The following is a 7,374-nucleotide window of genomic DNA, read 5'->3' on the forward strand; positions in this document are numbered from 1 at the left end:
TTCATCAAAATTTCGAACGCCTCAGTTTCCAGAGGGTTTTAGATCCCGTTTAATTAGGAGCTTGAAATTATAAAATCTACCTTCTATCGATGCTAGTTCGACCCAAACATTTGTTCGTTTGGATTTAATTTCGATTTTTCTCGGACTTTTGGTCAATGTAAATTTGTCAACCGCTACACTTCCGAGTTCGGACTTAGACGAATGAGCGCCGAACGCTACAGTTTCGACTTCGGACTTAGAAAAATTTTGTTCGAACGCTACAGTTTCGAATCGGACTTAGAAAAATTTTGGTCGACCGCTACAGTTTCGACTTCGGACTTAGAAAAATTTTGTTCGAACGCTACAGTTTCGACTTCGGACTTGGAAAAATTTCGATCGAACGCCACAGTTCCGACTTTTTTTCGAAACTGTAGCGTTCAGTCAAATTGCCGTAAAAACGTAAAAAACTTTTTTTACAAAACATGGTCGACAGCATTCGAGTCCTAATAATCCTTGAAATTGATCTGCGAAATCAGAATTTTAAAATTCCGTCTCTAAGTACCCAAACGGACTTTTGCACCGAGCGATCAGACCGTTTTACTCTACCCCTCGCCCATAGCGAGCGGCCGGCGCACTATGGGATTTCGATCGTTTCACGCATCGAGCGATTCAGAGCTGATCGCTGCCGCGGCGGCATATATAGGGAGTACTGATGGTAAGTGGCAGCGATGACGGACAAGTACGCACGATGAATGGATTGACATGAAATCAAATGTGCGCGTCCGTACGATCTGTTACCTCTCGTACATCGCGACCCCGTTTAATGATATTATGCTAAATTAAAAATAAAAATACATCGATGAAATAAAAAGTGGTAAATCTCTAGAAAGACAATATACCGCTGTGAATAAAAATTTCTCGATGAATAGCGAAATGTGAATTAGTCCGCCTGTAACGTGCATTTTGCGAACGAATTAGCTAATTCACCGCTAGTTAAAAAACGTGACCACCCAGTGCTCTTATCCAAAGTCGTCTGCAAATGAGATGAAATTAATAATCTTGACTCTAATGCAGACGACAAATTGAATTGAATAATTTACTTGAATAATGTGACGGATCTATAAAATAAAACACAAAGCCCGAAACACCAAGCAGTAAAAATCTCGATTATTGTTCCGCCCGTTGAAAAACAAAAGATCCGTCACATGGTAAGCAGAACTGGTGAAAATTGTGAAAGACTTGTTTCTCCTCCGATAACAAGCTTGAATTAAATATGATCAAGTGAATGATATTGGAAACCAAAGAACGAAACTGAGGAGAAGCAAATGTTCAGTAATATATTATGAATAATTATAATATTAATATAAATAATAATATTATATTAAAAATGGGAATTGTATGTGGTTGATGGAAAAAGTTTTTTTTTCTGTTGACCGCTACAGTTCCCAATTTGGACTTAAAAAAAAAAAAAAAAAAAAAAAAAAAAAAAAAAAAAAAAATGTGTATACGGAAGGTAAAAAGCAAAAAATAAAATATTTTATTATTTTTTTTACGGGTCCCTACCGCTACAGTTCCCACTGAATGTGTCCTTTTCGCGCTAAGTCCATGCAGTCGCTACAGTTCCGAAACTGGACTTGTAAAAATTTCGACATTTTTGAACGCATCAGTTCCGAACGAGGTTTCAAAACTGTAGCGTTCGGTGTAAACGCATCAGTTCCGAATGAGTTTTCGCAACTGTGGCGTTTCATTTTTGTGCTTTCATGGTTGCATAAACAATCGCCAGTGTGAACGCTTCAGTTCCGAATGAGTTTTCGAAACTGTAGCGTTTCATATTTCTGCTTTCATGGTTGCATAAGCAATCGCCAGTGTGAACGCTTCAGTTCCGAATAGATTTTCGAAACTGTAGCGTTCAATGTGAACGCTTCAGTTCCGACTTTGGACTTAGAATAATTTTCATCAAAATTCGAACGCCACAGTTTCGAAAGGGTTTTAGATCCCGTTTAGTTAGGGACTTAAAATTATGACATCCACTTTCGATTAATGTTAGTTCGGTCCGAACTTTTGTTCATTTCCATTTAATTTCAATTTTTCTCGGACTTTTGGTCTTTGTTAATTTTGTCCTTTCGAAACTGTAACGTTCAAAGTGAACGCCTCAGTTCCGAATAGATTCTCGAAACTGTAGCGTTCAATGTGAACGCTTCAGTTCCGAATAGATTCTCGAAACTGTAGCGTTCAATGTGAACGCTTCAGTTCCGAATAGATTCTCGAAACTGTAGCGTTCAATATGAACGCTTCAGTTCCGAATAGATTCTCGAAACTGTAGCGTTCAATGTGAACGCTTCAGTTCCGACTTTGGACTTGGAATAATTTTCATCAAAATTCGAACGCCACAGTTTCGAAAGGGTTTTAGATCCCGTTTAGTTAGGGACTTAAAATTATGACATCCACTTTCGATTAATGTTAGTTCGGTCCGAACTTTTGTTCGTTTTCATTTAATTTCGATTTTTCTCGGACATTTAGACTATGCGAATTTTAGATTTTTCAAGCTGTAGCGTTTGGCGAGAACGCCGCAGTTACGGACAGGTTTTGTGTCAGACTTTCAATAATCTGAAAAAACTCCGAAAAAAGAAAATAATTAGTGTTTTCATGGTTGCATAACAATTTAAAATTCATGCACAAAAATAATCCATCTATATTTCCGTTATTCAAGAATGCAAAGGAAAGACGAAAGTTCGGCAACAATTAGTTTCCGCGGTTGCATAACCATTCAAACGTTATGCTTAAACACAATCCATTTACGATATATAATAAAAATAAAGCTTTATTATCAACTTTGAAGTCCATTCTATTGCTGATCTTTAGACCTATAGATTAGGTCAAGATGTCAAATGTCAAAAAACAACTACAGGTTCCTGTATTTGTAGCAATGCTGGCGCCATCTGTAGAACAGTTACCTAAACTTGAAAGTCAAAAAAATTACAGCTTTCTGTAACTATTAATGTTGGTATCGCCACCTGTTAGTCGAAAACATAATTTAGTGGCGCCATCTATATGACAGGTCTGGAACTTCAGAAATGTCAAAAATTACAAGATTCTGGGTTAATTTACGTATTTTTCTTGAATTTTAAGCATAATTTGACCTGACCTGACCCTAAAATGGCGCCATCTATGTGTCAGGTCTGGAACTTCAGAAATGTCAAAAATTACAAGATTGTGGGTTAATTTACGTATATTTCTTGAATTTTAAGCATAATTTGACCTAACTGACCCTAAAATGGCGCCATCTATGTGTCAGGTCTGGAACTTCAGAAATGTCAAAAATTACAAGATTCTGGGTTAATTTACGTATTTTTCTTGAATTTTAAGCATAATTTGACCTGACCTGACCCTAAAATGGCGTCATCTATATGACAGGTCTGGAACTTCATAAATGTCAAAAATTACAAGATTCTGGGTTAATTTACGTATTTTTCTTGAATTTTAAGCATAATTTGACCTGACCTGACCCTAAAATGGCGCCATCTATGTGTCAGGTCTGGAACTTCAGAAATGTCAAAAATTACTGTTTTTTCCTTTATTTTACATATTGTTTTTGAATTTTGGCGCCTATTTTAACTCAAAAATGGCGCCATCTATATGACAGGTCTGGAACTTCAGAAATGTCAAAAATTACAAGATTCTGGGTTAATTTACGTATTTTTCTTGAATTTTAAGCATAATTTGACCTGACCTGACCCTAAAATGGCGTCATCTATATGACAGGTCTGGAACTTCAGAAATGTCAAAAATTACTGTTTTTTCCTTTATTTTACATATTGTTTTTGAATTTTGGCGCCTATTTTAACTCAAAAATGGCGCCATCTATATGACAGGTCTGGAACTCCATAAATGTCAAAAATTACAAGATTCTGGGTTAATTTACGTATTTTTCTTGAATTTTAAGCATAATTTGACCTAACTGACCCTAAAATGGCGCCATCTATGTGTCAGGTCTGGAACTTCAGAAATGTCAAAAATTACAAGATTGTGGGTTAATTTACGTATATTTCTTGAATTTTAAGCATAATTTGACCTAACTGACCCTAAAATGGCGCCATCTATGTGTCAGGTCTGGAACTTCAGAAATGTCAAAAATTACAAGATTCTGGGTTAATTTACGTATTTTTCTTGAATTTTAAGCATAATTTGACCTGACCTGACCCTAAAATGGCGTCATCTATATGACAGGTCTGGAACTTCATAAATGTCAAAAATTACAAGATTCTGGGTTAATTTACGTATTTTTCTTGAATTTTAAGCATAATTTGACCTGACCTGACCCTAAAATGGCGCCATCTATGTGTCAGGTCTGGAACTTCAGAAATGTCAAAAATTACTGTTTTTTCCTTTATTTTACATATTGTTTTTGAATTTTGGCGCCTATTTTAACTCAAAAATGGCGCCATCTATATGACAGGTCTGGAACTTCAGAAATGTCAAAAATTACAAGATTCTGGGTTAATTTACGTATTTTTCTTGAATTTTAAGCATAATTTGACCTGACCTGACCCTAAAATGGCGTCATCTATGTGTCAGGTCTGGAACTTCAGAAATGTCAAAAATTACTGTTTTTTCCTTTATTTTACATATTGTTTTTGAATTTTGGCGCCTATTTTAACTCAAAAATGGCGCCATCTATATGACAGGTCTGGAACTTCAGAAATGTCAAAAATTACAAGATTCTGGGTTAATTTACGTATTTTTCTTGAATTTTAAGCATAATTTGACCTGACCTGACCCTAAAATGGCGTCATCTATGTGTCAGGTCTGGAACTTCAGAAATGTCAAAAATTACAAGATTCTGGGTTAATTTACGTATTTTTCTTGAATTTTAAGCATAATTTGACCTAACTGACCCTAAAATGGCGCCATCTATGTGTCAGGTCTGGAACTTCATAAATGTCAAAAATTACAAGATTCTGGGTTAATTTACGTATTTTTCTTGAATTTTAAGCATAATTTGACCTGACCTGACCCTAAAATGGCGTCATCTATGTGTCAGGTTTGGAACTTCAGAAATGTCAAAAATTACTGTTTTTTCCTTTATTTTACATATTGTTTTTGAATTTTGGCACCTATTTTAACTCAAAAATGGCGCCATCTATATGACAGGTCTGGAACTTCAGAAATGTCAAAAATTACAAGATTCTGGGTTAATTTACGTATTTTTCTTGAATTTTAACCTGACCTGACCCTAAAATGGCGTCATCTATGTGTCAGGTTTGGAACTTCAGAAATGTCAAAAATTACTGTTTTTTCCTTTATTTTACATATTGTTTTTGAATTTTGGCGCCTATTTTAACTCAAAAATGGCGCCATCTATATGACAGGTCTGGAACTTCAGAAATGTCAAAAATTACAAGATTCTGGGTTAATTTACGTATTTTTCTTGAATTTTAAGCATAATTTGACCTGACCTGACCCTAAAATGGCGTCATCTATGTGTCAGGTCTGGAACTTCAGAAATGTCAAAAATTACTGGTTTTTACTTTATTTACATATTTTTTTGAAATTTGGCGCCCATTTTGACCCTAAAGTGGCGCCATCTATGTGTCAGGTCTGGAACTTCAGAAATGTCAAAAATTACTGTTTTTTCCTTTATTTTACATATTGTTTTTGAATTTTGGCGCCTATTTTGACTCAAAAATGGCGCCATCTATATGACAGGTCTGGAACTTCAGAAATGTCAAAAATTACAAGATTCTGGGTTAATTTACGTATTTTTCTTGAATTTTAAGCATAATTTGACCTGACCTGACCCTAAAATGGCGCCATCTATATGACAGGTCTGGAACTTCAGAAATGTCAAAAATTACAAGATTCTGGGTTAATTTACGTATTTTTCTTGAATTTTAAGCATAATTTGACCTGACCTGACCCTAAAATGGCGTCATCTATATGACAGGTCTGGAACTTCATAAATGTCAAAAATTACAAGATTCTGGGTTAATTTACGTATTTTTCTTGAATTTTAAGCATAATTTGACCTAACTGACCCTAAAATGGCGCCATCTATGTGTCAGGTCTGGAACTTCAGAAATGTCAAAAATTACAAGATTGTGGGTTAATTTACGTATATTTCTTGAATTTTAAGCATAATTTGACCTAACTGACCCTAAAATGGCGCCATCTATGTGTCAGGTCTGGAACTTCAGAAATGTCAAAAATTACAAGATTCTGGGTTAATTTACGTATTTTTCTTGAATTTTAAGCATAATTTGACCTGACCTGACCCTAAAATGGCGTCATCTATATGACAGGTCTGGAACTTCATAAATGTCAAAAATTACAAGATTCTGGGTTAATTTACGTATTTTTCTTGAATTTTAAGCATAATTTGACCTGACCTGACCCTAAAATGGCGCCATCTATGTGTCAGGTCTGGAACTTCAGAAATGTCAAAAATTACTGTTTTTTTCCTTTATTTTACATATTGTTTTTGAATTTTGGCGCCTATTTTAACTCAAAAATGGCGCCATCTATATGACAGGTCTGGAACTTCAGAAATGTCAAAAATTACAAGATTCTGGGTTAATTTACGTATTTTTCTTGAATTTTAAGCATAATTTGACCTGACCTGACCCTAAAATGGCGTCATCTATGTGTCAGGTCTGGAACTTCAGAAATGTCAAAAATTACTGTTTTTTCCTTTATTTTACATATTGTTTTTGAATTTTGGCGCCTATTTTAACTCAAAAATGGCGCCATCTATATGACAGGTCTGGAACTTCAGAAATGTCAAAAATTACAAGATTCTGGGTTAATTTACGTATTTTTCTTGAATTTTAAGCATAATTTGACCTGACCTGACCCTAAAATGGCGTCATCTATGTGTCAGGTCTGGAACTTCAGAAATGTCAAAAATTACAAGATTCTGGGTTAATTTACGTATTTTTCTTGAATTTTAAGCATAATTTGACCTAACTGACCCTAAAATGGCGCCATCTATGTGTCAGGTCTGGAACTTCATAAATGTCAAAAATTACAAGATTCTGGGTTAATTTACGTATTTTTCTTGAATTTTAAGCATAATTTGACCTGACCTGACCCTAAAATGGCGTCATCTATGTGTCAGGTTTGGAACTTCAGAAATGTCAAAAATTACTGTTTTTTCCTTTATTTTACATATTGTTTTTGAATTTTGGCACCTATTTTAACTCAAAAATGGCGCCATCTATATGACAGGTCTGGAACTTCAGAAATGTCAAAAATTACAAGATTCTGGGTTAATTTACGTATTTTTCTTGAATTTTAAGCATAATTTGACCTGACCTGACCCTAAAATGGCGTCATCTATGTGTCAGGTTTGGAACTTCAGAAATGTCAAAAATTACTGTTTTTTCCTTTATTTTACAT

This window comes from Gnatocerus cornutus, unplaced genomic scaffold (assembly GCF_029298725.1).
Source record: "Gnatocerus cornutus isolate USDA-ARS CGAHR unplaced genomic scaffold, icGnaCorn1.1 ctg00000291.1, whole genome shotgun sequence".
NCBI lineage: Eukaryota > Metazoa > Arthropoda > Insecta > Coleoptera > Tenebrionidae > Gnatocerus > Gnatocerus cornutus.